This window comes from Lissotriton helveticus, chromosome 6, assembly GCF_964261635.1.
Source record: "Lissotriton helveticus chromosome 6, aLisHel1.1, whole genome shotgun sequence".
Taxonomy (NCBI): Eukaryota; Metazoa; Chordata; class Amphibia; order Caudata; family Salamandridae; genus Lissotriton; species Lissotriton helveticus.
The window spans coordinates 367,308,594-367,334,994 of NC_136067.1; the positions used below are offsets into that span (position 1 = coordinate 367,308,594).

General features: G+C 50.6%; 1 long non-coding RNA gene across 1 annotated transcript in view; it reads left to right on the top strand.

The window, feature by feature from the left end:
• LOC144762578 (uncharacterized) overlaps positions 1–26,138 on the top strand; it is a 138,462-nt gene extending 112,324 nt beyond the window's left edge. The window contains exon 3 of the long non-coding RNA XR_013596111.1: positions 26,012–26,138. This is a non-coding gene — a long non-coding RNA (uncharacterized LOC144762578). The remainder of the gene's footprint in view (positions 1–26,011) is intronic.
• Positions 26,139–26,401: the final 263 nt, after the last annotated feature.

A 26,401-nucleotide genomic window follows, 5' to 3' on the forward strand; every position in this document is an offset into this window, starting at 1 on the left:
TTTGACTTCAGCGGGGCCTACTGAGCCATTCATTCATTTAAGGTTGATAAAATGTGTAGCATTGCATGGCACAGTGACACACATTTATTCTGAAGCTGGTATGGTGTGTTGTTATGTTCCATGAATTATTCACAGTAAATGTGTTAATGCTCTGAGAATAAATAAATTGTAGTTCTCTAAAAGAAGTAATATATTTAAAATGTCTTTTTTTAAATAGGGTTGATTATTGCACAGACTTGCAGAGACTTATTGTCTTTGTCAGTTTCACAGTGAGGGTCCCAGGGAGGTTACAAGAAAGCTTGGTGCTCCAGCCAGATTTTGACCTTTAGGTCAGTGTGGTGGGGGCTTAGGAGTATGTGACAACAAATGGTGAAATGATTGCTTGGAAAAGCGTCACGCAAAGGAGCCATTCACGTCGACATTTGAAGAGTGCATTCCTGACACAGCTTTTTATAAACAGCAGGGCCTAAACTGGGGGGTTGGTGTAAGGGACACGCAGAGGCTGTGAAAGAGTTTTTGCTTAAGAGATTTTGTACATTTACAAAAACTGGGTGGTTCTACTTGAGATTTTGCGTGTTATGTGAAGTATTGGTTGTATGATGAAACAAAGATGTGTTTTTATGACTTCTTTGAAATGAATTATCTGTGCATTTTCATGTTTTTTGCATTTCTTCCATGAATTTTCCCTGCTTTTCCTGTGTGTCTGACGCGACACAGTAAGTTATATTTGACAGCTGATCTTCACTGACTGCTTGATCTGCTGTCAAAAGGGTGAGGATGGATTAAAAGAAGGTGTTATTTAGGTATAAGTCTGACAAAATTAAAATGGGCCCGAATGGTTTTTTTTATGTTATTGGAGTGTTTATTGTGCAGAAAGTGCATGAAATGGTGTTGCATGCTATTGTGTTTTTTCTGTGCTTAGGTATACAGCAAAGTATATCTGATGGCTTGGCATGACATGTCCTATATTATGTATGTTTGTGATCCATGTTGGTGCTTTTGTAAGTTTTGCTGTGTTGTGAAGGGATGACATGACTATGTATATCCTTTGAGCAACAGTGGTTAAAACTTGTTAAGTGGTAAAACTTGCTGATACTAAATTATGATATATGATATTGTTATATTGTGAGCAAGAACAGACAGCACTTCACCAAGTGCATGCCTATGTGGTTATAATATATACAGCAAAGTGTGTCACCTTTACTCACGTTACTGCTCTTTTCCCTTAAGGAAAAGGCAGCCTCACATTTATATTTCCTTGATTGGACCTAAGGAAGCAATTATAGATCTGTGACTCTTATGCAAGGTGACCTAATTTCTATATAGTATTAGTTAAATGATGTTCTGTCTTAAAAGGAAACCAGGTTTCATTTTCCCCGAGAAAGGAAGGAATGGGATCACTAGCTGAGATTACCGTAGATGGTGTAGTGGCCAGCGGTAGAGTTATAATATGTGTACTATTTTTGACTTTTTTGTATCACCCATGCTCTTGGCATTATGTCACAAACTTGATTATCACCCAAGTCATTTTTTGTCCTTCCTATAGATTTTTCTTTTGCTGCTTCTCCCCTGATTGATGTCACATTGTGCCTAGTTTTTGGGGATTTTAGCTGTGTTCTAGTCCTATTTTCTTTTTCGTTTTTCTTTCACCATTTAGAGGTTTACATTTCCAGACTACAGTGATGTATCAGGTTCCTCTATAATATGTTTAATTCCCTTTTGTATGACCAAACTGGTTTTCAAAATTTCTTCAGGCCTACTCTGATGTTTTCTAGTCTGACTGTTAGGGTAGTGATAGATTATAGTAAGATCAGTTGTCCACCTCAATAGGAGATACTTTCACGTGTATTTAGTATGACAAATTCAAATGCCTATTCTAATTTGGTTTTTAGTTCTTTTTCCTTGCTGCTTTAATTTTTGGTGGGATCAGATGTGTCCTAATCATAGAAATACCAGGACTCTAGTTCTTGTCTGTTGTTTCTACATTGCTATTAGCTTTTGTATTGTATAGTCCACCTGACGCACAATTAGTCTACATGTCCCTGATAATCTGTATTATGTGATTTCTCTTTTTGAGGTGTTCTAGATAAGGAATTTAGGAACAACTGCACTTAATAATTGAGGAAAGTTTGTTTACCCCCTTAGACAATGTCACTATGTGTGAAAACATCCACTCAAACAGAATTTTTATGTAGCTGTTTTCCTTTAGATGGTAGAGGGTATGCTCTCACATGGAAACCCAATTGAAGAGGCTAGAGGTGCTGTTTTACCTACTACCTTTTGTCTTTGTACTCTATGACAATGACAGTATTTTGTTTTAGATCACTATAGTCCCATGGTGTATGGCCACTCCTTTGAAGATTGCAGGCCACCTGCTTGCAAATCCCCTGCAATGAATTGTTTTTTGTATACTTGCCAATAGGTCCAGCCTGTGTTTTTCTTTACTCTCACATAGATAGATGGAAGTGGTTCTTGGGTGCCTTGCTAATATATGGGGCATCCCAAGACTAGGAAGTATTTTCTAACACTCTGTTGATAGACTGTTTCTGTGCCTTGTCTAAAGACAATTTGTTCTGTCCACCAATAGATATTTGCTGCTGTACAAACCACTACCAGAGGGGCCCGGACATCAGATTCAGCCTGGGGAGTCAGCGTCAGCACCAGTGCAGCTTGAAACCAAAGTGAAGGTAACCAGCACAGGCATTGCTGGCAACTAGGACCTCAGTGAAGGCGGAAGCCCTGTGATTAAGTGTGTACCCCTGCCACTGTTTTGAGCGAAAGACGGGGTCACAAATCAGAAAGGAGAAATCGTGGATCATGCCCAGCTGAGAGTCACAGACCGACCAGAATGGCAAGGAGGTTTTGCTTGAGGTGACCCCTTCTGAAACAAGGGTTGCTTCAGAGATCCTAGAATCAGGCCTCTGATTTCTGGTCCTAAAGTGAATACAAGTTTGCACATTTGTTTGTTGGTCAAGAGATACCTGGGTACACTGGATGCAAACGTGTAGCCCCAACGAATGAGCAGTGCGCCAGCAAAGCAATATAGGAGATAGGGAAGGACTTGAGATTAGGGTTCAAGTTCTGTGTCTCTGGTGCCTGTTAGATTGAAGTGAAGAAAAGTGGTGCACTGTTTGAGACACTGGACAGGATCGCTAAGAGCATTTGCCTGTTGGGTGACTGCCCTATCCTGAAAGAAGAGACTTTTTCCCCTTGAAACTGGACTGTGATTCTTGAGTTACGAGTTGTGCAGCTCCACCGTGGAAACAACAAGAGCCTGCCTGTGAGGCTCAAACGGACACAGGGAGAAGACTCCCCCTCTGGTTGGTTGTACAGCGGCTTCAATTTCCCCAAGGACTTCCTCTTTTTTGTCAATAATGTATCCCTTTAGTTGTCCCATTTTTGAAGAGCAGCCCTTTACAGCTCTTGGCCCTAATTCCTATGGCCCTGTGTGGTCCTCCTGGTCCCAGATATGCTTGATGTTCTGGCCATCATAAAAGGAAAATGTAACAGTCAATTGGAAAATGTTTTTATTAGATATGAGCTGTTAGCTATTCTGAAATTTAAAATGAATAGTCACTGAAATGCATAGGAGCCCTGAAAATGTCTACTAGATAATTTTAGGATTTGCTTTAGCTCAGGCCAAGAAAAATGATAATTCTGTTTATAATAGTGGCCATTGCTTTCTCCTACTGTCTGTATGTTTATTATGATCCAATGCCCGTTTTTCTTGGATTCCTGCTGATACCCTTAGTGAAATGTTTAGACTGGAAAATGCTCCCCTAGCAATAAATTAGGATATTGATAAATTGTGAAATTGAATGTACAAATATTTTCTATGTTCTTACTGGATCATGGGAATGTCTTCAGCTAATGCTGAAAGGGTCGTCTGTCGTAATTTAGCAGCAATTAGATTAAGCATTAGCAGAAGACATCCTGTATTTAGAGACTATCTTGTCTTTTTATGGAATCCATTTTGTATTTGGCAGCCATTTTAGATGGCCATGTGCTCACCATGTACTCAGTCCTATCTTGCTGTTCTCTGCTCGGTATATTTAGCCTCTTCCTCCTACTTTGCACATGCTCAGTTGTGCTTGCAGCTGCTAATATTCTGTAACTGTCAGGATGTGCTTGCTAGCATTGGCAAAACTGTTAGCTCCTCCTACTAGTCGACTGTGCATTTTCTGTATGACCATCTATGTGTGTAACTCTTCTTATGTGCACTTGTACTGCCCTTTTTTAGCCCCTGTGAGGGTATATAAGAGATACTGTGGCCTTCAGTCCTCAGACCATCTCATACAGAGTGCTGCGGCTTCTGTGTGACATGGCCTCACTTGTTGTAATTTAATAAATATGTTTCTCTTGATTACAGATTCTGTGCCAACTTTTTCATGCTGCTTTAAAGGAGTAGGTGTTAGTGCAAACCCCTGAGATGGGATTTTTGATTTCCCTCACTCCATCCACAGGCACGCCGTCGAACTATAGGACCTCCTGGACAAAACGGCACCAGACGTCTTCTTCTTCACGGAAACCTGGATGAACGCCGCCTCAGCCCCCGACATCGCCATTGCCATCCCGGACGGCTACAAGATCATCCGGAGGGACCCCGTCAACCAGACCGGAGGAGGCATCGCCATCGCCCACAGAAACACTATCCGCATCACGACCAACACCGACGACACCCTCGCCACTGCAGAGCACCTGCAGTTCCAGATTCACACCGACCCCAAGACCACCCTCAGAGGAACCCTCATCTACAGACCCCCGGGACTACGCTCACACTTCAGCGAGGCCATCGCAGACATCATCAGCCCGCTCGCCCTCGCCTCCCCCGATTACATCCTCCCTACTAGACAACCTCGCCAACCTCGGATTCAAGCAACTTGTCAACACCCCCACCCATTACGCCGGCCACAGGCTCGACCCCGTCTTCTCCTCCAGCAACCACATTTCCTTCAGCCACACCACCGAGCTCCACTGGACCGACCACAGCTGTGTACACTTCAACTTCAGGAAAACAACAACCCACCACCGCCCTCAACAAACCCCCCGAAAGATGCTGGAGCAAGATCACCACCGACCGACTCACCACCTCCTTGAGCCTAAACCCTCCCACCAACACCACGGACCCCAACGAAGGAGCCCGCAAACTCACACAGTGGATCACCGACTGCGCCGACACCCTTGCTCCACTGAAAAACCCTCCCAGCAACCTCAACAGCAGGAAAGCTGCGTGGTTCACCAACGATCTCAAAGACTCCAAGAAATCCTGCCGTGACCTCGAGAAAGCCTGGCGCCACAACCAGTCAACGGATAACATGACAGCCCTCAAGAACGCCACCCGCAAACACCACCAGCTGATCCGCACCACCAAAAGGTCATCCTTCAGAGAACGACTGGACAACAACACCCACAACAGCAAGGAACTCTTCAACGTCGTGAAAGAGCTCTCCAACCCCAACGCCAGCAACAACGACATCATGCCTTCTCAAGACCTCTGCAACTCTCTGGCCACCTTTTTTCACCGAAAGATCGTCGACATACACCACGGTTTCGGCGCTCAGAACTCGTACCCCAGCACCGAACCTACACCCCCCACCACCACCCTGTGCGCCTGGACTCAGGTCAGCGCGGAAGATACCACCCACACGATGAACACCATCCACTCGGGCTCCCCAGCCGATCCCTGCCCACACCACATCTTCAACAAAGCCGACTCCATCATCGCACCCAAACTTCGGGACATCATCAACAACTCCTTCATATCCGCCACCTTCCCGGAGAGCTGGAAGCACACAGAGATCAGCGCCCTCCTGAAGAAACCCACCGCAGACCCCTCAGACCTCAAGAACTTCCGCCCCATCTCGCTCCTCCCCTTCCCTGCAAAAGTCATCGAGAAAACCGTCAACAAACAGCTGACAGCCTTCCTGGAGACGAACGTCTCTCTCGACCCATCGCAGTCCGGATTCCGAGCAAACCACAGCACCGAGACCGCCCTCATCGCGGCCACCAACGACATCCGGACCCTGCTGGACAACGGAGAAACCGCCGCCCTCATCCTGCTCGACCTTTCGGCTGCGTTCGACACGGTCTGCCACCGCACCCTGACAACCCGCCTCCACCACGCCGGGATCCAAGGAAAGGCCCAAGAATGGATCACCTCCTTCCTCTCCGACAGAACCCAAAGAGTCCGTCTCCCGCCCTTCCTCGCAGAAGCCACCAAAATCATCTGCGGCGAACCTCAAGGCTCCTCGCTCAGCCCCACCCTCTTCAACGTCTACATGAGCCTCCTCGCAGCCATCGCACGCAAGCACAACCTCAACATCATCTCCTACGCCGACGATACCCAACTGATCCTCTTCCTCACCAACGACCCCACCTCCGCCAGAGCCAGGTTCCAGGACGGAATGAAAGACATCGCAGACTGGATGAAGCTCAGCCACCTGAAACTGAACTCAGACAAGACGGAAGTCCTCATCCTCGGCCATCCATCTCTGCCTGGGACGACTCCTGGTGGCCCCCTGCTCTGGGCCCCTCACCCAAGCCCACGGACCACGCACGCAACCTGGGCTTCATCCTTGACTCCTCCCTCACGATAGCCAGGCAAGTTAACGCCGTTACCTCCTCCTGCTTCAACACACTCCGCATGCTCCGTAAGATCTTCCGCTGGATCCCCACTGGAACCAGGAAAACGGTCACCCAGGCCCTCGTCACCAGCCGTCTGGACTACGGGAACGCCCTCTTCGCTGGGACCACCGCCAAACTACAGAAAAGACTCCAGCGCATCCAGAACGCCTCAGCACGACTCGTCTTGGACATCCCCCGACACAGCCACATCTCCGCCCACCTGAGTGACCTGCACTGGCTCCCCGCCAGCAAGAGGATCACGTTCAGACTCCTCATCCACGCACACAAGGCTCTCCACGACTTGGGCCCCGAATACCTCAACAATCGCCTCACGTTCTACACGCCAACCCGCCAGCTCCGCTCCGCCAGCCTCGCCCTCGCCACTGTCCCACGGATCTGCAGAACCACCACCGGAGGAAGATCCTTCACCTACCTGGCGGCCAAGACCTGGAACTGCCTCCCCACCCACCTACGACTCACCCAGGACCATCTCTCCTTCAGGGAGCAACTCAAGACCTGGCTTTTCGAGCAGTAGCAGCCCCCCCACCCAGCGCCTTGAGACCCTAGCGGGTGAGTAGCGCGCTTTACAAATACTCTTGATTGATTGATTGATGCCTCCTTGCGTGGAGAAGGAAGGGAGATTAATTTTTAAAGCTACCGATATTTCATTGTGTACAGATGTTATCTTTCCGTCTTTCCTTTTTTATTTCATCTGTGGTTGCTAGGCTTGTATCTGCTTTAATGGTTTATTTCTAATAATGATCCTGCAAGGTAAAGCCTCTGTCAAAATTTAAGGTGATTGTAAAGCAGACTTTGGCTGATAAGGCCTTTGGTGCATCAGGCAAAATTACACTAAGAAACATCCGTGCACTGAAGTAAAACATATAGAGGTAGAATTACCAAGACTGTGCAGAGTTAAACAATGATGCAAAGTATCTGCTTTGCAGTGCAAATGTTATTTTGCAATGTAAAGGTGCCCTTTTCTAATGCAAATGGCGCTGCTCTGCTAGGGGCTTTATAAGGATGTAACTTTTTTTTTTTTTTTTTTTAAATCTGTTTATTAGCATAGTAGGTAAAGCAGTTACAGAAAGTTCCAGACACAGCAAAAAACAGGGTAATACAGTCATATTTGCGCTTAGAGCATATACATGCATAATCATGTGGAGTTTTCAATTTTGTTGATGATGACAATAACCGTCAAACGATAGATAAACCCCGGTCAATGCTATCCCTCCCCCCACCCTCAACTAACCCACCCAACACTCTCACAACCATATAAAACTGAAAGATCAGTAGACCGGGTCACTTACGGCATCACAACGTAAGGATTCATCATTTGCATACACAGGTGGAACGAGGCAAATATAGTGAATAAATTCAGAGTTCCTCGCACCTCATCAGTGCGCACCACAGTTAGCATCATTGCATGACAGTCTGTCCAAGTACCCACTCATCCTACGTGTGACGAGGCATATGAATCCCCGTCCTCCTCATCGTCCCCAGCTTCAAACATACCCAGGGTGGTAAACCAGTCTAGGGAGATAGGCGTTTTCCTCAGGCCCCTGTATTCCTCCCGCTGCAGAGCTTCTCCCTCTGCCTTACCCCATCGCACTACCTCCGCCCTCCACAGTTCAGGATTGGGAGGTTTGGGTGACTTCCACCTCATCGTGATGGCACGCTTCGCCAGCAACAAAGCTAGGTCCGAGAAACGTGCCGCCACGGTTCTGGTGCGTTGTGGGGGCCCCAACCCCAATAATGCGCATTCCAATGCAGGAGCTCTGGACAGAGCGCCCGCTTTCTCAAGCGAATCATGAACCGTAGCCCAGTAATATCCTAGTTTGGGGCAGTGCCAGAGCATATGCGTCAGTGATGCGTCTTCGGTGTCGCACCGGGGGCAATTGCTTTTCGCATCTGGGAACATCACATGTATGCGGTGTGGGGTCAGGTAGGCCCTATGTAGTAGCATCAATTGAATAAACCTGAACTTGGGGTTCCTAGCCACTTTCTTTGGAAACTGAAGGATGCGTTTCCATTCTCCGTCTCGTAGAGGTCTCCCTACATCTCCCTCCCATGCTGCCCGAAGTAATGACAAATCGAATGCCCTTCCCCCTTTAATACTAGCAGTGAGCCACCTTGTCAGGTGGGCGCCCGCGCCCATCAGATAGTGCATTGTGATGAGAGGGTTTGTAACTGGCTCCTGGTTCTCAGGGGACCACTTGTGTGCAATATATCGGCGAAGGCCCGCGTGTAGGAGGAAGGTGCCTCCAGGGACTCCATGGGTGGTTTTAAAGTCTTCAAAAGACAACAAGTGCCCTTCTGCAAACAGGTCACCTACATGCGACACTCCTGCATCATGCCATTGTTCCAGCGAGTCCGTCGTTAGAGTTCCTGTGGCCAGTGGGATGCCCAAGAGCGGGATCGTGGGTGCATAGGTCGACCCAGGGGACGTATACTTCAATGCCTTACGCCAGTAAAGTATCGCTAGTTTGAGAAGAGGTGGGGCATCCCTCGGTATAACCGAGTTGGGCAATAGCATCGTATGTAGTTTCCCCAGTGCATGCTCCCTGCCTGTCATATCGACCTCCTGAAGGTTGCGACCCGCCACCCAGAAGGCCAGCCATTGTAGCTGACAAGCGTAGTTGTAAGCTCTAAAGTCCGGAAGGCCCATACCACCGGCGTCAGAGGGGAGTTGTAGCTTGGACAGACCCACACGCCTGCGGCCATGCCCCCAAACAAGTTCGGTGAGCAAAGTGTCTAGGATCTTAAATATCGCTGCCGGGATCAGGTATGGCAAGTTAGTGAAGTGATAGAGAAGACGGGGAAGCATCACCATCTTGGAGATCGCCGCTCTGCCGGGTATGGAGAGTGGAAGTGTGAGCCAAAATTGTACCTGCGATTTCAGTGCTCTGATGGCCCTCCCAAGATTACCGTCAATCATCTTGTCGGCTTCCCTGTAAATCTGCATTCCCAGGTATCTAAAGGTGGTTTCAGCCATCTGGAACACGTGGGGGGCGAAAGGTAGGGGAACCGTCAGGCCTGTAATTGCAAATGCGAACCCATATGACTTGGATTCACTGATGGTCAGGCCTGAAACCATCCTAAAGTCCTCAAAAACCCGGGAAATGGGGCTCAAGTCGCCCCTCAGGTCCCGGAGATACAAGATGATATCATCCGCATAGGCGGACACTATGTGCGCTGTCCCATGCCTTAGGATGCCATATCGGGGGGCCATCAGCCTGAGTTTACAGAGCATAGGCTCCAGGGCAAGGACGAAGAGGAGGGGGGAGAGTGGACAGCCCTGTCTGGTGCCCCGTGCGATGGCTATAGATGCTGATATGTGGCCGGAGGTGCGCACTCTAGCGGTGGGGGAGGTGTACAGCAATCTGACCCAAGCGAGGAATTCGGGTGGGATCCCAAATTTAGACAACGTGTCAAACATATAGTCCCATCTAAGGGAATCGAATGCTTGCTTCAAATCCAGTGAAATGCAGCCTTCGGAGCTTGTGTCCTCACGGTCTCCGAGCATGAGCTGGGCTAATCTTCTGAGGTTCATGGCCGTGCTGCGGCCCGAAACAAAACCACATTGGTCCGAGTGAACCAGCTGAGGTACGTATTGCACTAGCCTCGATGCTAGTACCTTGCTCAATATCTTGGAGTCAGTATTGAGAAGGGACAGGGGTCTATAGTCAGCCATTTGAAGCCCCTCTTTAGTAGGTTTCAAAAGGGATGTGATTAATGCCTGCATAGACGATTGCGGTAGAGCAGTCGTACGTAGCGCTTCTATATAAACAGCGTGTAAACGTGGGGCCAATAGGTCTATGTATGTTGCGTAAAAATCGGCCGATAGGCCATCCGTTCCAGGGGTCTTACCGTTGGGGAGGGCACGTATTGCCTGCCTAATTTCAGCTATCGTGATGGTGCGTTTCAGGTCTGTAATTTGCCCGTCATTGAGTCGAGGCAGGGCTAAGTCCCTCGTGAAGGCCTCGAGTGCAATCTCCGGGAGCGGCTGCGGGGGGCTGTACAGCGTGGTGTAGTATTCTTTAAACGCCGTGTTAATCCCGACCTGGGTGGTAGTCGGGCTGCCCGACTGGTCTAATATTTTCAAAATGGGGTGGCTCACCGGGGAGTCTCGTAAGAGGCGGGCTAGAAGGGGACCAGCTCTATCTGCCTGTGTATGTTGCCTGCTTGTGTATTCCCTATAATCTACGAGCCTCAGGTCTTCCAGTAGCTCTGCGTGCCTAATATGAGCCTCCTGTAGTGGTGTGAATGGTGCATGTGTGCCTGCAGCCTCATTCTCTAGTGACGCTAGTGAGCCCTCCACCTCCTTCAGTTGATTAATCACCTCCCGTTTCCTGCCCACCCCAGCGGCCATTGCTGCCCCTCTCAGACAGACTTTAAACGCATCCCATTCCAGTTGACGGGTGCTGGCTGTGTTCACGTTAGTGGAGAAGTAAGTTACTATGGCATCGGTCAGTGAGGCCCTAAAGACCGAGTCTTCAAGGAGATCCGGAGACAGTCTCCAGGTGGGGATGGGGGTCAGCCGCCTGCCCCAATTCCAGATGAGTTCCACAGAGCTCAGATCGGATAGAGTTTTCCCCATATGTTGGGCCTGGACAATGGTATCAGCTATGGGCCGGGAGCAGAAAATGTGGTCAATTCTGGTATGAAGCTGGTGCGGTGGGGAGAAAAAAGTATATTCTCTCTCTTGTGAATGTGTGCTGCGCCATGCATCTGTCAGGTCCCAGCCCTCAGCCCACCTAGTAAGAGCATCTGCCTGTTTCCTACTCTCAGTCGCTTGTAAAGGGGGATGTGACCTGTCCAATGTAACATCAAGCACAGCATTGAAATCACCCCCAATGAACCAACGATAATCAACCCATCTCGCTAGCACCTCATTCACTGCTGCCAGGAATTCCGACTGATTCGAGTTCGGCGAGTACACACATCCAAATACAATAGCATCCCCGTCTAACAGCCCCCGCACAAATACATAACGACCCTCAGTATCGATACATTGTTCTAACATCTGGAAGGGGACAGATCCGCGAAACCAAATCGCTGCTCCCCTCGAAAACGCTGAATAGGAGGTAGCAAATAGTTGTCCCCTCCATTTTTTGCGCAGTTTCACAGCTTCAGCAGCGTTCAAATGTGTCTCTTGCAGGCATGCAATCTGAGTCCCCCTGCGATTGAGCTGGGCCAGTATTCGATGTCGTTTCTGCACAGCTCCCATGCCACGCACGTTCCAGGTGCATAGGTGGTAATTATTAAGTGGTCCCATAACCACCCGCGTGACGCAACCCAGTGAAGCACCCGGGTACCCATGTCAAGTCTGCATAGTAATGAGGTGAGAGTGTCATGAAAACAAATAACCCCTGAACAACAAGGTCCCCAAGCCAACGTGCCTGGAAGCCAAACCACGGTGCCCAACGTGGGCACAAGTCAATGAAGTCCATATGCATAACGGGGGGTGACAGGCCTCTGTCGGCTGTCACTGAGCAGTCTGCATTGGCTTGCTAGCCCTCAGTAAAGTAGGTTCCCCGTGCAACCCACCACAGACGAAAGAAAAAAAGGGGGGGGGAGGTGCAGTTATACATTACCACCCGGAGGGGATCCTATTCACAACAGGTCAGAACTCCGCTGCAGTTTGCGCCGTAATTTTCGGGAACAGCGGCAAGCTGTCTGCTGATCCAGACACCTCCGTATGAGTATCGGTGGTGGCTGTGTTCCTTTCTCTACGTGCTTCCGCGTCGTGAGCTGCAAGTGCTGCTTCTGTGAGCTGTTGCCGCTGTGTCGACGATGGGTGGTCTGCCATTCGAGCATCAGGAGGACGTGTCTCTGTTAAGGAACCATGGGAGGAGTGGTGTCCCGGACTGGGAGTGTTGCGCCGTCGATCCGGAGGTTCTCCGTGGCCACTGTGTCCGCCCCCACGTCGATCATCAAATGGGTCCTGCGAGGTCGGTGGCGTTAGAGTGACCTCCATCCATTCCTTCGCCTCTTCCGGCGATTCAAAGAAGTGAGATTTATTACCGTGCAGGATTTTTAGCCGGGCAGGGAACAATAGTGCATATTTCATATTCCTGTCTCGTAATTTGCGTTTTACACCCATGAATGTGGATCTGGCTCGTTGGACAGCGGGCGTGAAATCAGGATATACTGAAATGTTTGTATCCTCAAAGCGTATCGGTGCTTTCTCTCTGGCCGCACGTAGTACTGTGTCTCGGTCTCTGTAGTGAAGGAGGCGCGCGATCAGGGGGCGAGGAGGCGCCCCCGGTTTGGGGGGCCGTGGAGGCATCCTATGTGCCCGTTCCACGCTGTACAGGGCAGTGAGGTCTTCTTGGCCCACCAGCGTTCGCAACCAGTCCTCCACAAATTGGGTGGGGTTCCTCCCCTCGCTTCTCTCCGGAATGCCCAAAATTCGGACGTTGTTGCGGCGCGCTCGTCCTTCGGCCTCGTCCACCCTGTCCCAGAGATGTTTGAGCTGCTTCTCCACGCTCTCCAACTTCGTGGAATGCTCCGTTTGTTGAGGCACCAGGTCATTCAGCGCTATTTTTTGTTCCGCCACCCGTTCCGCCAATTTATTGTGGTCCGCCCTCAATAGTGATAGGCCAGTCGCCATGTTGTCTATACGCGATTCCAGGGCTTCGCGAGTCGCGCGTATCTCATTGAGGATAAGGTCCAACTTTGCGTCTTGGGATCTTTTTCCGGTCGGCGGAATGATGTCCATATTGGAGGAGGCCAGTGGGTCCTCGGAACCCGTGGATTGTAGATCCGCCGCAGCGCCCCGATCATGGGTCTTGTCCCTGTGTTTGCCCATCGATCTTGTTAGCAGGGTGGTGCTGGGAGGGGCACAGCGGACCGCCGTCGCCCACTCAAGTACTTACTCCTGGCACTGGGCCGCGGACACCGCAGGTTCAGGGTGTGGTGGTCAAGGGCGGTGGTCGTGTAGACCTAATCCTGGCAGGGAATGCGTGGGATCTGTGCTTGTATCGCCTGCAGTGGGAGGGACAGTGTCCACCTGAGGGCCCTTTGGGTGTATTATACTTCGATCCTCCAGAGGACAGACGGAGGGAGAGAGACGGATCTCTGCAAATGTCAAAAAAGAGCCCGGCTTCCAGGGGGAGCACAGTAGAAATCTGGGCTAGTGCGTGGTGGCAGGTCCGCAACGCCCGTGGTGCCCACCCTTATCGCTGGTCGGGGCTGGCTGCCTGGGTATTCCGGGTCTGCTGACCGCTGTCCGCCGCGTGCCACTGGACACACCGATCCCAGCCGTACGCTACTCCAAGGCCACTCCCTGGCTCATATCAGCCGGTCGGCTAGTGTGGGGGCCAAAGAGATGTCTCCGCAGAGAGTCGGGGAGTCTGTCCGTCCCGGACCCGTAAACAAGATGGCGCCGGTGGCACTGCGTAGCAAGTCTCCAGTGTTGAGGTGGGTCCGGGGAGAGCCCTGGCCCCAGTGCCGAAGTCGGGCGTCTGGCACCGCCTGGCCCACAGTCTCGGACAGCGCCTCAGGTAACAGGTAGGACACTCACTGTGCAGGCCAGCGTGGAGCCGGCTGGCTGGTCAGGGAAAGCCTCCGCAGGACACACGGCAGGGCGGCCGAGCAGGGCTCCGCAGCAGAGAGGGAGGTTGCCGGGTTGCAGTGAGAGCAGGGTGTTTCATAGGCGAAGGCGCCCGCCGCTTGTATCCGCCGTTGTGCCCCGGTGCGGAATCTCGACCGGTCCGCGCCAATGCCTACGGGGAGTCCGGGAGGATCGCTCACTCGAGCCCGGGGCTGCACCACAAGCAGCAGGCCTCAGCCGGAGCCGCTGCACCAGTGCGTTCACAGGACGGGCAGAGTAGTTAAACACCGCTCCGCTTCCAGCAGGACTCCCCCGGGGGCCTCCGGTACAGGTTTCAGGTGGGCTGCAGGTGGGGGAAGCAGGATAACTGGCTAGTGTCTAGGGCTACGGACGGAGCGCTAGATCTACACGTCCACCATCTTCGGCTCCAGGCCACGCCCCCCATAAGGATGTAACTTGGGCCGACATTGCAACCACCTATACTTTTTGACAAAAAGTCCAATCTACTAAGATTGGCATATTGAGCTTTGCCTCCTTGAAGCGGGCACTAACTTAGAGAAGTGTTTTTATTTCTCTAAAAAATCACTCTGTATGTGTACTGTACTGTGCAGCACACATTTAATTTGTGTCTATGCATAGAATTTTGAACTGGAAGTGTATGCTTCTAGTACAAATCCTAAGATAGACATTACACGCTCACCCTTTTGCGCCATGGTGCAACAGTTATGCATGACATTAGGCAGCTTGTTTGGGCACCCATTCAAGGAAGGACAGCAGCATTCAGGGGCTTATTTATGAGCCCTTGTGTTACTTTTGCGCCGCTGGCGTGTCACTTTTTGTGACACACCAGTGGTGTAAAGAAATTGCCTTGTTGCACCATATTTGCAAAGTGACGCATCTAGGTAGATACGTCACTTTGTAAACCCCTGCGCCACATTATGCTTGCGCCAGGTATAATGTATGCTGGGGGAGCGTTCCGACGCAAGTAAGGATCATAGAAGTGACGCAGTGAACTCTATAAGATTTCCCTGTGTCACTTCTAGGACGCAAATGCGTCAATATCTTACGCCTGCCTCCTGGCAGGTGGAAGACTGACGCAGGCGCAGTTCACATGGGACTTGCCCATGTGTATTGACCCATTGCTAGAGTTGCGTCACATTTGTGACACACTCCAACAGTGCCCTTCATGAAGACAGCACGGTACCTTCGTGACCTGGCCTCTTTTACATCCCAAAAGGCTAACAGATGTGTTCGAAGGACCCTGACTTGATGTCAGGAAAGCTGAAGCTAGGGGCGCAGGTGCAAATTCCAGAGTTACTTTGCAGCTCCTCCTGGGCCTAGATGTCTGATTTAATTTTGACAGTTTAGCATCAATGACTATACTGTGGGATGCTAGGGTCTAAAACAAGTCAATACAAATCTCCAGTCTTTCTCACTGAAGGGAAATACTTCTACTCTTGTAGTTGCCTACAAAGTGGCGATAACATTACCACAAACCTTGCAGTGAATAATTGTCTTTTATTGGTCTTAACCTACAGGGTTAATCTTGTATTGCCTTGACCTTGATAGGCAGTTTCCTTAGCTGAATTTATAAGTAGCTTAACTAATAGGTAATTAGTATAAGCCTCTGCCAGCTTGCAGCCTGTGCTCAGCTTTGAATAGGTTTTAAATGCCTTCATGAGTAAACAGTAGGCTGACCTGAGTGGGAGAGATGATTCCTCTGAACTCCACAGAATATCAATGTCAAATCCTGCTTGATGGGTTTGATGAGCCACCTGTACCACCTGGGGCACTCTTGAAAGGGAGAGAACAGCATGTCAAGACAATTCTTGTGGATCCCCTGTCTGATTGCAGAAGCACAATGTTTTTGTCCTGATATACGTCTGTCTCTGGTTTTGGCGTGGGTACTGTGCCTGCTTCTAACTGATTTTTATGGTTAGACGTGTGAGGACACCAGAATTATCATAGTGTACTCCCCACACACACACACTCCCAGCTCTCACTGCCCAAGTTGAGTGCTATCAAAGACTTTCACCATCTAGGTTTTGCCCTGACACACTGCATTGTTGGCCTCTTTGCAGCATGGTAATCTTCAAGGTCGACCTCCACTCACGATCTCTCCATCCTAAGCTCCACTCTCGACTCCATTCAAAACTGGATGTCACCTCATTAACTGATTCTGAATCCCTCAAAAACTGAATTCCTCACTCTCTCCTCCCCCGATTCAATAATGGATGGATCAGATGAATCCACTTAACAATAAACCCATCATTGTCGACAGCGCAAAATCCCTTGGTGTCATACTCGACAAAAAACTCAATCTAATCCCCCACATCAATTCCATTACAAAGTCTGCTCGATACCAATTGCGCCTTCTTTGGGGAATTCGTCGCTTTTCCCAGAGCAGGACCTTAAAACCCTGGTGCAATCGCTGGTCCTCTCCAGACTGGACTACTGCAATCCTCTTCTTACTGGCCTCCCCAAATCCCACTGGTCCCCCCTTAGATCTGTTCTCCATTCAGCAGCTCGTTTCATTTATGGGGCCAAAAGAAGCGACCACATCACACCGATGTTATCCACCCTCCGCTGGCTTCCCATCTAGGCTAGAGCTATCTACAAGACTGCCTGTATCACCCACAAAGCCTTGCACTCCTCCTCCACTCGCAAATGGCGAACAAGCTGAAACTCACTGGAGGCGCTAGACCATCACATAATGCGGAAAATCTACTGCTTGAACCTCCCACTTTCAAGAAGGAAAGATCGATGACCCAATCCTTTTCAGGCAACGCGGTGAGAATATGGAACTCCCTTCCGCCTCAGCTCCGGACCACCACCTCCTCCCAGGTCTTCAAAACGGACCTCAAAGTTCTCCTCCTCCAAAGACACCTCCTAAAGTAATTCACTCCCTCTCTATTATCTGAAGGAATACCTCCCATCACTGAAAACTCTAATTTCCATGACTATGGAAGTGCCTTTCCAGTGCGTTCGTGTGGTTGGAGTGTATGCCATTTATTGCAGTATTATCCTTGTATCTGTGTTTGGTTCTCTTTTGTAACATGCACACGTCACTTTTCTCTTGTAACACACTGTTTGCTACCTCTCACATTTTGTTTGCTTTTGACACTTGCACAAGTGCCACCATTGCCTACGTAACGTTTGTTCTTGTGCCTCTGTGTCTAGCATATGTTGCAGTATATTACCTCTAAATGTACTTTGTTTTCTCTTGTAACCTGCACACTTGTCACTCATTCCTCCTGTAATGCACTGTTTGCTACCTCATGTATTTTCTTTGCTCACAATTGTCACTTTTACCTCATGTAACTTATCGTCTGCTTTTGTAATTTGTTCATTTGTAATTTTTCTGTTCCTTTTGTGAAGCGCTCTGACGCCTTCAGGTAAAGTCCGCGCTATATAAAAACGCATAAATAAATAAAAATAAAATAAATAAATCTCACATTTTGTTTGCTTTTGATACTTGCACAAGTGCCACCTTTGCCTACGTAACGTTTGTTCTTGTGCCTCAGTGTCTAGCATATATTGCAGTATATTACCTCTAATTGTACTTTGTTTTCTGTTGTAACCTGCACACTTGTCACTCTGTCCGCCTGTAATGCACTGTTTGCTACCTCATGTATTTTGTTTGCTCACAATTGTCACTTGTACCTCATGTAACTTATCGTCTGCTTTTGTAATTTGTTCATTTGTAATTTTCTGTTCCTATTGTGAAGCGCTCTGAAGTCTTCGGGTAAAGTCTGCGCTATATAAAAACGCATATATAAATAAATAAATAAATGACATCTTCAACAGTGGTAGTGCATCACTACTGGCAGTATATTGTTTTACCTACGAGCCCCACAGGGACATCTATTGGCAGCCTGTGGTACTGCATCACTTCGGTAGAAGGGAGCAGCCCCTCCAGACGCCCCCCTCCCCCAGACAGGAAGTCCCCGTGCACAAACGGGTTCACACTTCCGCCTCTTCTGACTCGGAAGTTAATTCAACGCTACTTTTTGGAAACAAACCACCCGGAAGTGCACCACTGCTAAGGGGGGAGGGCACACTCCATATCATGTCACCAGACAGTATCGTTGGTTCGATAACTGTCCCCAAAAATGTGGGTGATTTTATACCTATATGCGAGAACTAGTCAAGGTTAAGTAGAGAGCTAGGCTGAGGGCGCATTCAATAAACAGGCCACCAGTGTGTACGGTCGCAGGAAGCAGCAGATCCGGTTTCGTGGAAGCATTACAGGCTTAGGTCATACGACATGAGACCCCTCTCAAAGCTCTGCGAGCACGGACACTGGGTCATTTGTGTGTTGGTCTAACGTCACGAGGCCAGGTAGAAACAAAAAAATGCTTTTTAATTGATCTGAATTCTATGTCAGGACGGAGGCGAGGATTATGCAGTCCTTTCTTCTCTTTATTACAATAGCAACTTTAAAGTGGACCAATAAGAAAGCTTTACAGAAACTACAACTCCCATGAGCACATGGGCCACAGTGTCCAAAACAACCGACATCCAATCACGAGGCCGTCCACTGTATAACTGGTCCTGACGTCCCTTCCTCTTCCTCTTTCTTCTCTGCTCATCAGATAAGTCATTTCCATTTTTTCTGACGTACTGTGCTTTTGTCGTTTATTGCCGTGTTTGACCTGTGCATTACTTTCTGCTTCTTTAGTTGGGGGCGCTTGTTAGCGCTGTGCTGATTGTTGTGCTTGTCAGCGCTGTGTTCGCGGCAGTTGACGTGCGACGGGCGCTGCTTGCGCCGTCTCTGTTGCTTTATCGGGGAACGAGTGGAGCGCGCTTTGCGTTCCCCAGCTCTGTGGGGCACCCGCTGCTTGTGGGTAGGCTGCGGTTGCGGTCTCCCGCTCGTTTGCAGGGCGCACCGAGGTGGGGGTGTCTCCTGCCTCGCCAACCCTCTCCTGACACCGGCTGCGGTGTTCTCAATCGCGCGGTAGTGCACTGCGCCCTCTTGTGGCCTAGACAGGTACCACACCTGTTTTTACGGCGGATTTCTACCTGAGCACCGGTGAGGGGGCTACCTCAGTGAAATTAATTAGAGGTGATTAGTGCTCACACCCTCTGACAATGCAGGCATCAGACCACTCAAATCCCTCCATTCAGGAGGGAGAGGAGCTTTTTGTCTCCCAACCCTTGCCGCCGGCGGTTGGTTGCGCGCTTTTGCAGGCCCTGGACTCTGTCCTAGCGCCGCTGAGGGAGAGAGTGGACGCACTCGCCCACAGCATCCCCGGGGTGTTTGGGGGCTCAGCGCCTGGCGACCGTGGCCCCAAAGGTGGGCAGGGTGGGGGCAAAGTCTCAGTGAAGCGTCACGCGGGGCACCTGGAAGAGTTTGATCATCTAAGAGACTCCTTCCGTAAGAGTGCGTTGAAAAATGTACCCTGCCGGGAGGGATTTTACCCCGGAGATGATGGCGACGAGGTCGCCCCGGAGACGGACCAAGAGCATGGTTTCCCCATGGAGGGAGAGGGTGTTTCTGATGATGAGGCCTCCTCGGAGGATGAGGATGAGTACTCGGGTCGTCCCTGGCGCCCGGCGTCTCACTCCTCGGAGTCCCAGGAAGGTGAGGATAAATTCTCTGATATGTTTGATCCAACCAGAATTTACCACCCTAGGTCGTCTGAGTGGATCCCTGATCCCAAGGTGGTAAAGTATGTCGCTAGCAAAGTTCGCCAACCCCTTGAAAAGGAGGTTAGAACCCGCATGCGGGGCGAATGCCCTCGTCCGAAATTGGAAGGCATGGTGGCGGTCACACCAGACATTGATGAAAAGCTCTGCGCGTTCTTTGCTAAGTTCATGAAGGATCCCAAGAAAGGTATAGACCGTTCCTGGCGCAGCTGGCAGAATAAACTCCTGGACGCAGTGGGGCCCGTGACTCAGATCATCCAGTTGGCCGAGAGGGCCAAAGAGTCGGGGACCGCGATGTCCACGGAGATCGTGGCAGGTTGGGCCCAGCGAGCCCTATGCTTCTTGGGCAATGCGAACTGCGCATTGGCTGCTGAGCGGAGGAGGTCACTCCTCATTAAGATTGACCCTAGAGGAGGAGCCAAGATGGCCACCGGAGCGGACGTGTAGGCTCCCGGCTCCGCGAGTTCTCGAGCCCCGCTCTGAAATCCTGATTATCATCCTGAGGTCGCGCTGCAGCGGGGTGTTGGTGATTGCGCGCTGTCCTCATTTGTGTTCTCCTGGGGTTTCTACCTGCCTGGTAACTGGAGTTATTCGGGAAGTTGTTTGGTGGCCTCCGCAGCCCTGAAGCCGGGACCTACGCAGCTGAATGCCGCCGGGTTCTAATTTCTCAACACCGGCCAGCCGGGCCTGTTCGGAGCTGGCCCTTTAGGACGCATTGACTGCCGACGGGGAGCAGGAACAGAATTTCGCTGCTGGGGCGCAGCTCCTCGCACCACGCGACTGGGGTGCATTTGCGAGATGGGGACTCGCTGGGCATACTTCTTCTTTGTGTAAAGCTGGAGGTGAGCAGTATCGACCCCATTTTCGAACTTGCCCGGTCTTTGCGGACCACCCCCGAATTTGCCCCAGCCTTGAATTGATGAGGGGATGGCTGTTACCGAGGATCGCTCCTTAGAGGTCTGCCTTGTTGGCATCGGTACCTTGGACTGCTGCCTGCCGGTGCCGTCCTCGCCCCCATCTTATTGTCATTCTCCCTCCACGGTGGAACCGTTTGCTGGCTCCCTGCACGAGATAGGCTGCAGTACCCTGCCTATCGCTGTGATGTGTGATGGGGTGTGCGGGTCATCTCGTAACGCGGTGATGTGGGGTCCCCTACCTGAGCTATCCTGTGGCACCATTCTCGCTGCTCTTGGGGACCTACGATCTGCGTGGAGGGATGGTTACCGAGAGCTGGGTGAGAAGCTTGATGGCGTTGCGTGCACTCTGAAGCGAATATGGCTGGACTGCTCCCAATGGGATGGCGATTTGCCTTCTCCAGTTCCTGAGGTGGCTACTATGTTTCCCCGCGAGTGCGGAGGGGAGCGGATTATCCCTGATAGTGTTGTTGCCTGCGGACGGCCGTCTGCCAGCTCCTGTGGCGCTGCAGTGTATCTCTCCCGCCTGGGGGCTGAGACTTCGTTCACGGTATCGTCGCTATTGCCCCGCACAATGCTTTTGCGGCTGTTAGCCTCTTTGACTGCATCCTCCCTCCAAGCCCCACGATCCTTGCTGTGGACTGTGTGTCATCGGACGAACCTGGGGATGATGTTTGTCGGTGAAGATGGACCTATTGGTAACGGGCGGCGTCCATTTTGTGTTCACAGACCTCTCTTCTGCCATGCGTGGACATTTTGTTTCTTTGTGTTGGGTGGGACGGGCTTCCCACAGGGGCCATGTTTAGGGGGGCTCGCACGAACGGGCCAGGGCTAGGTGCTCCCTTTCATAGTTGATGGCTGCTTGGCTGGCGGAGGATCGGATTGATATGTCCCAATGTAACATTCAGCTGCGCTGTGTTTGATGACTCTCCCCATTCATTACCGTAACTGTTGCTTATTATTGTTGCCATTTACTCTTGGGGTGGAGAATGAACTTGTGGCTTGGGAGACCGGGAGCTCATATGTATGACCCTCCTCCGATTTATAGGGTTTCTTCTTCTTTTCTTTCTTCCTGTTCTGTGTCTATATTTCGGGTATTCTTTATTGGGCGACAGACACACTGCTAGGGGGGGGGGGGGGTAGGCCGTAGCCTCTGCATGTGTGTAGGGTGGGGGGTGAGGAGGGGGGGCTTTTATTTTGTCCGTTTTCAGTTCCTATGGGCCTTATTTTTTCTCTTCCTTTTTAACTCCTTTTCTCTTCTTCTTTTCTTTGGGTCAGTAGGGTGGCTTGGTGTGGGGTGGGTACGGACTGGCGCGAAATATTTTGGTGGTAGTTTATCCTTCCATTGCTATTTATGTGCCGATACTTTGCTTATGTTTCTCTGTTCGTTAGATATCCTTTGGTAGGCGTTGCCCACTCTTACTCTCGCTGGACTGTATGGTTACTGATCCTTCTCTGTTTCTATCCTTTTACGTATATTGTTAAAATTTTAAAATGAACCTTAATTCTCCTGTTTCTCGGCAGTCTGATGTTTTCCAGTGTAATTCTGAATGCTTGCTACTTTGTATTGATGTACTGCTGAGTCACCGTATAACTTATGAAAGTGCTTAGACAGACGTCGAGGCCGGCCGGGTGGTTGTAGGCCCGTAAATGTTTGATGATACTGCACAATAAAGGTTTTAAAAAAAAAAAAGATTGACCCTAAACTCGGGGACCTGGCCACCTCAGAAGCAGGGCCTATTGCACAGGGCAAGCTGTTTGGCGAACCCTTTATCAAGGAGTTGAACAAGTTCGTCACAACCTTTTCCGCCTTAGATAAGGCACAAACGTCGATTAAAAAGATTTTTCCCAGACGGGTTTTTGCTGGGGCCGGAAGAGGTAGGGGTCGCTCCTCCGGCCGCCAATATCAGCAAGGCCCCAACAATAAAAAATAACGTCGTAACAACGGTTGGAACGACGGCCGACAGGGATCTTTCTATCCCAGTAGAGGCGCCGGGAAGGGGCGCGGCAGAGGCTACCGTGGCGGAGCCAACGCACCTGGAGGCCCATCCGGTGAGTGTTACCCTTTTTTCCCCGTCCGTACTGGGGGGGAGGTTACAGAACCACTTTCACAACTGGTGCAGGATCACTTCAGACCCTTGGGTTCTCCAGACTGTACGAGGTTTCCGGATAGAATTCTACGGAACTCCCCGTCAGAGGCTTCGCCCTTGCCCCCTCGTTTTCTCTTCGGAGGACAGGGTTCTGATCGACAGCGAGGTAGCAGATCTCCTCAGGAAAGGGGCGATCCGCATGGCCCATCTGCACCCTGCGGGGTTTTTGAGCAACATCTTTTTAGTCCAGAAAAAGGACAAAGGTTTTCGCCCAGTAATAAATTTACGGGAATTCAACGAGTGGCTGGTGTACCGCCACTTCAAGATGGAGGGGATCCATCTGCTCCGCGACCTTCTCCTCCAGGGGGACTGGATGGTTCGTCTGGACTTGAAGGACGCCTACCTCACGGTTCCGATCTTCCCGCCCCATCGGAGGTTCCTCCAGTTTCTTTGGAACGAAATGGTCTTCGAGTTTCAAGCTCTGCCCTTCGGCCTATCATCGGCCCCATGGTGCTTTACGAAACTCCTTCAGCCGGTGGTGGAGACCCTACGCGAGAGAGGCATTCGGTTGATCATATATCTCGACGATATATTGATTTTGAATCAGTCACCAGAGCGGCTCCGGCTAGACTTGAACATGACTATTGCGTTACTCCAGGACTTGGGCTTTGTGATAAACGCCCAGAAGTCAGAACTCCGACCGTCGACTCAGATTACGTTTCTGGGATTCCAGATAGATTCGGAATCGGCCTCCCTCAGTCTTCCCCCACAGAAGGTAACCAAAATCGGCAAGGAAGTCTCCCAAGTCCTCCGGAAGGACAGAATTTCTCTGCGGCAGCTGTCTCGAATCGTGGGTCTCCTCTCCTCCTCGATTCAGGCGATCTTCCCGGGCCCCCTACACTACAGGGCCCTGCAGCGATTGAAGGCGCTGCACCTCAGGAAGGGGCTCACGTACTCCGAACTTATCTCCCTCACGGAGGAGACGAGGCCGGAGTTGCTTTGGTGGATAGAGCACATGAGTGCATGGAACGGGAGTGCGATTTTCGGATCCAGCCCGGATCTAATCATCGAGTCGGATGCCAGCAGATCAGGCTGGGGAGCACGCTGCGGCGACATAACGATGGGAGGTCGATGGTCGGAGGAGGAACTTCAACTTCACATCAATTGTCTGGAGCTCCTGGCGGGTTCCTTCGCGGTGAGATCCCTGACTCAGAACCAGGTGTTGTGCTGCATTCTGCTGCGCATGGACAATGTGTCAGCAGTGCAGTATATCAATCGCCTGGGCGGCCCTCTGTCTCGGGCCTTGGCAAACCTGGCGAAGGACTTCTGGCATTATTGTCTGGAGAAACAGATATCGGTGACGGCAGAGTATCTTTCGGGCAGGCAGAACTCCATTGCGGACTGGCACTCCAGGCACTTCCAGGATTTCAGTGACTGGCGACTGGAGCGATCGGTCTTCCAGGCTTTGATGGCCAGGTAGGGTCCATGCTCGATGGACCTGTTTGCATCTCGGCTCAACCGACAACTCCCGAGATTCGTGAGTTGGAGACCGGATCCGGAGGCGTCGGCAGTCGACGCGTTCTTGCAGGATTGGGCGCGGGAACAAGCGTATGCGTTTCCCCCCTTTCTCATGATTCCACGAGTGGCGGCTCAGGTTCGCCGTCAACAAGCTTCCATGATCCTGGTGACACCCTTCTGGAGGGCTCAGGCGTGGTTTCCCTCTATGTTAGAACTGTCATGGGACTGTCCGATTCGGCTGCCCTTGTTCCCTTCGTTGCTCTCGGGCCCTCAGGGGGAACCTCATCCTCTGGTGATTCAGGAGACCTTGCACCTCATGGCATGGAGGATTTCAGGGGACGTTGGCAGGACGGACGCCTTTCGGTGGATGCTGAGGACCTCATTCGTAGAGCCTGGGCTCCGGGAACTGTCAAGAAGTACCGCTTGGCTTGGCAGCGGTGGCGTCGTTGGTGTTTGGGAAGACACGCCGATCCCGTGGGGGCGGACGTTAGCCACATCTTCAATTTTCTAGCTGAATTGGCCCAATCAGGATTGGCCTATTGGTCTATTAATTCTTTCAGATCAGCCATTTCGGCAGGGCATGCCCACATCGATGGGAAACCGGCGGGGTAGCACCCTTGGGTTTGTAAACTGATGAAGGGCGCTAGACTGTCTAAACCCCCGGAACCCAGATATGAGTTTCTCTGGGATGTCAATATCGTTCTGCGTTTCCTCTGTTCCTGGGGGGACAATCAATATCTCTCCAGGAAGCAGTTGTCCGCCAAGTTGGCAATCTTGCTCTGTCTGGTCTCGTGCAGGCGTGTCTCGGACGTTAGGGCCTTGGACATTACGGCACGGGCGTTCACCCCGAATGGGGTCACCTTTACGGTGGCTAGAAGAACCAAGACTAATATCAGGTCGGTATCGTATCCTATTTTTCCAGACCAGCCCAAACTTTGTGTGGTGAGGTGCCTCAAGGCATACAAGGACATGACGTCGGAATATCGCCCCCCGGGGGAACGTCAGCTCCTCATTGCACTGCAGAAGCCGTTTAAGGCGGTTTCCTCTCCATCCATCGCCAGGTGGGTCCGCTGGATCATGACCGAGGCGGGGGTGGATGTGACCGGATTCGCTCACACTCCACGAGGGGAGCAATGGCTTCTAAGGCCATTCAGGTCGGCGGCCGCTTGGAAGATATTATGGCCGCGGCGGACTGGTCTTCCGAATCCACATTTAAGAAATTCTATTTCAAACCCATTTATGGCGCCGCGGAATTGGTGGTGGAAAGGCTTTAAACCTGCATAATCCTCGCCTTTGTCCTGACATAGAATGAAAAATTTCCTAGCTATTGTAACGGAAAGTTTCAATTCTATTAAGGACAAGGAGGCGAAGATTATCCCTCCCGAAACTTGCTGGTCTCACCCCACCCAGGATCTCCGTAATTCAGTAAGTACATTTTACAAGGGGGTTTGAATATGTTTATGCTGCTGTATTTGCTTTGCGATAATTATATTGCTGCTTGGGGTTCATCACCAGGCCTGTTCGCATATGTTCCTATTCTTAAGTTATCCATGACATGTGTCCTCTGCTGTTATCTGGCATGAAACTCTATGTATCGCATTCTATGCTTCCGTACACGGAAGGGGATCTGGATAACGGTTTGTCTTGTGTTGGTTTAGGACAAGACCAGAAGGATTGATGTACGCCCTCGGGATCTTTCCTCACAGAGAAGAAGAGGAAGGGACGTCAGGACCAGTTATACAGTGGACGGCCTCGTGATTGGATGGCGGTTGTTATGGACACTGTGGCCCATGTGCTCATGGGAGTTGTAGTTTCTGTAAAGTTTTCTTATTGGTCCACTTTAAATTTGCTATTGTAATGAAGAGAAGAAAGGACTGCATAATCCCCGCCTCCTTGTCCTTAATAGAATTGAAACTTTCCATTACGATAGCTAGGAAATTTTTCATTCCCGGAGAAAACAAAATGCAATGTGGATGCAAATGGGTGCAGTACCGCAGGCTGTCCCAAGGTGTCCCTGCGGAGCCCGACAGGGACATCTAGTGACGGCC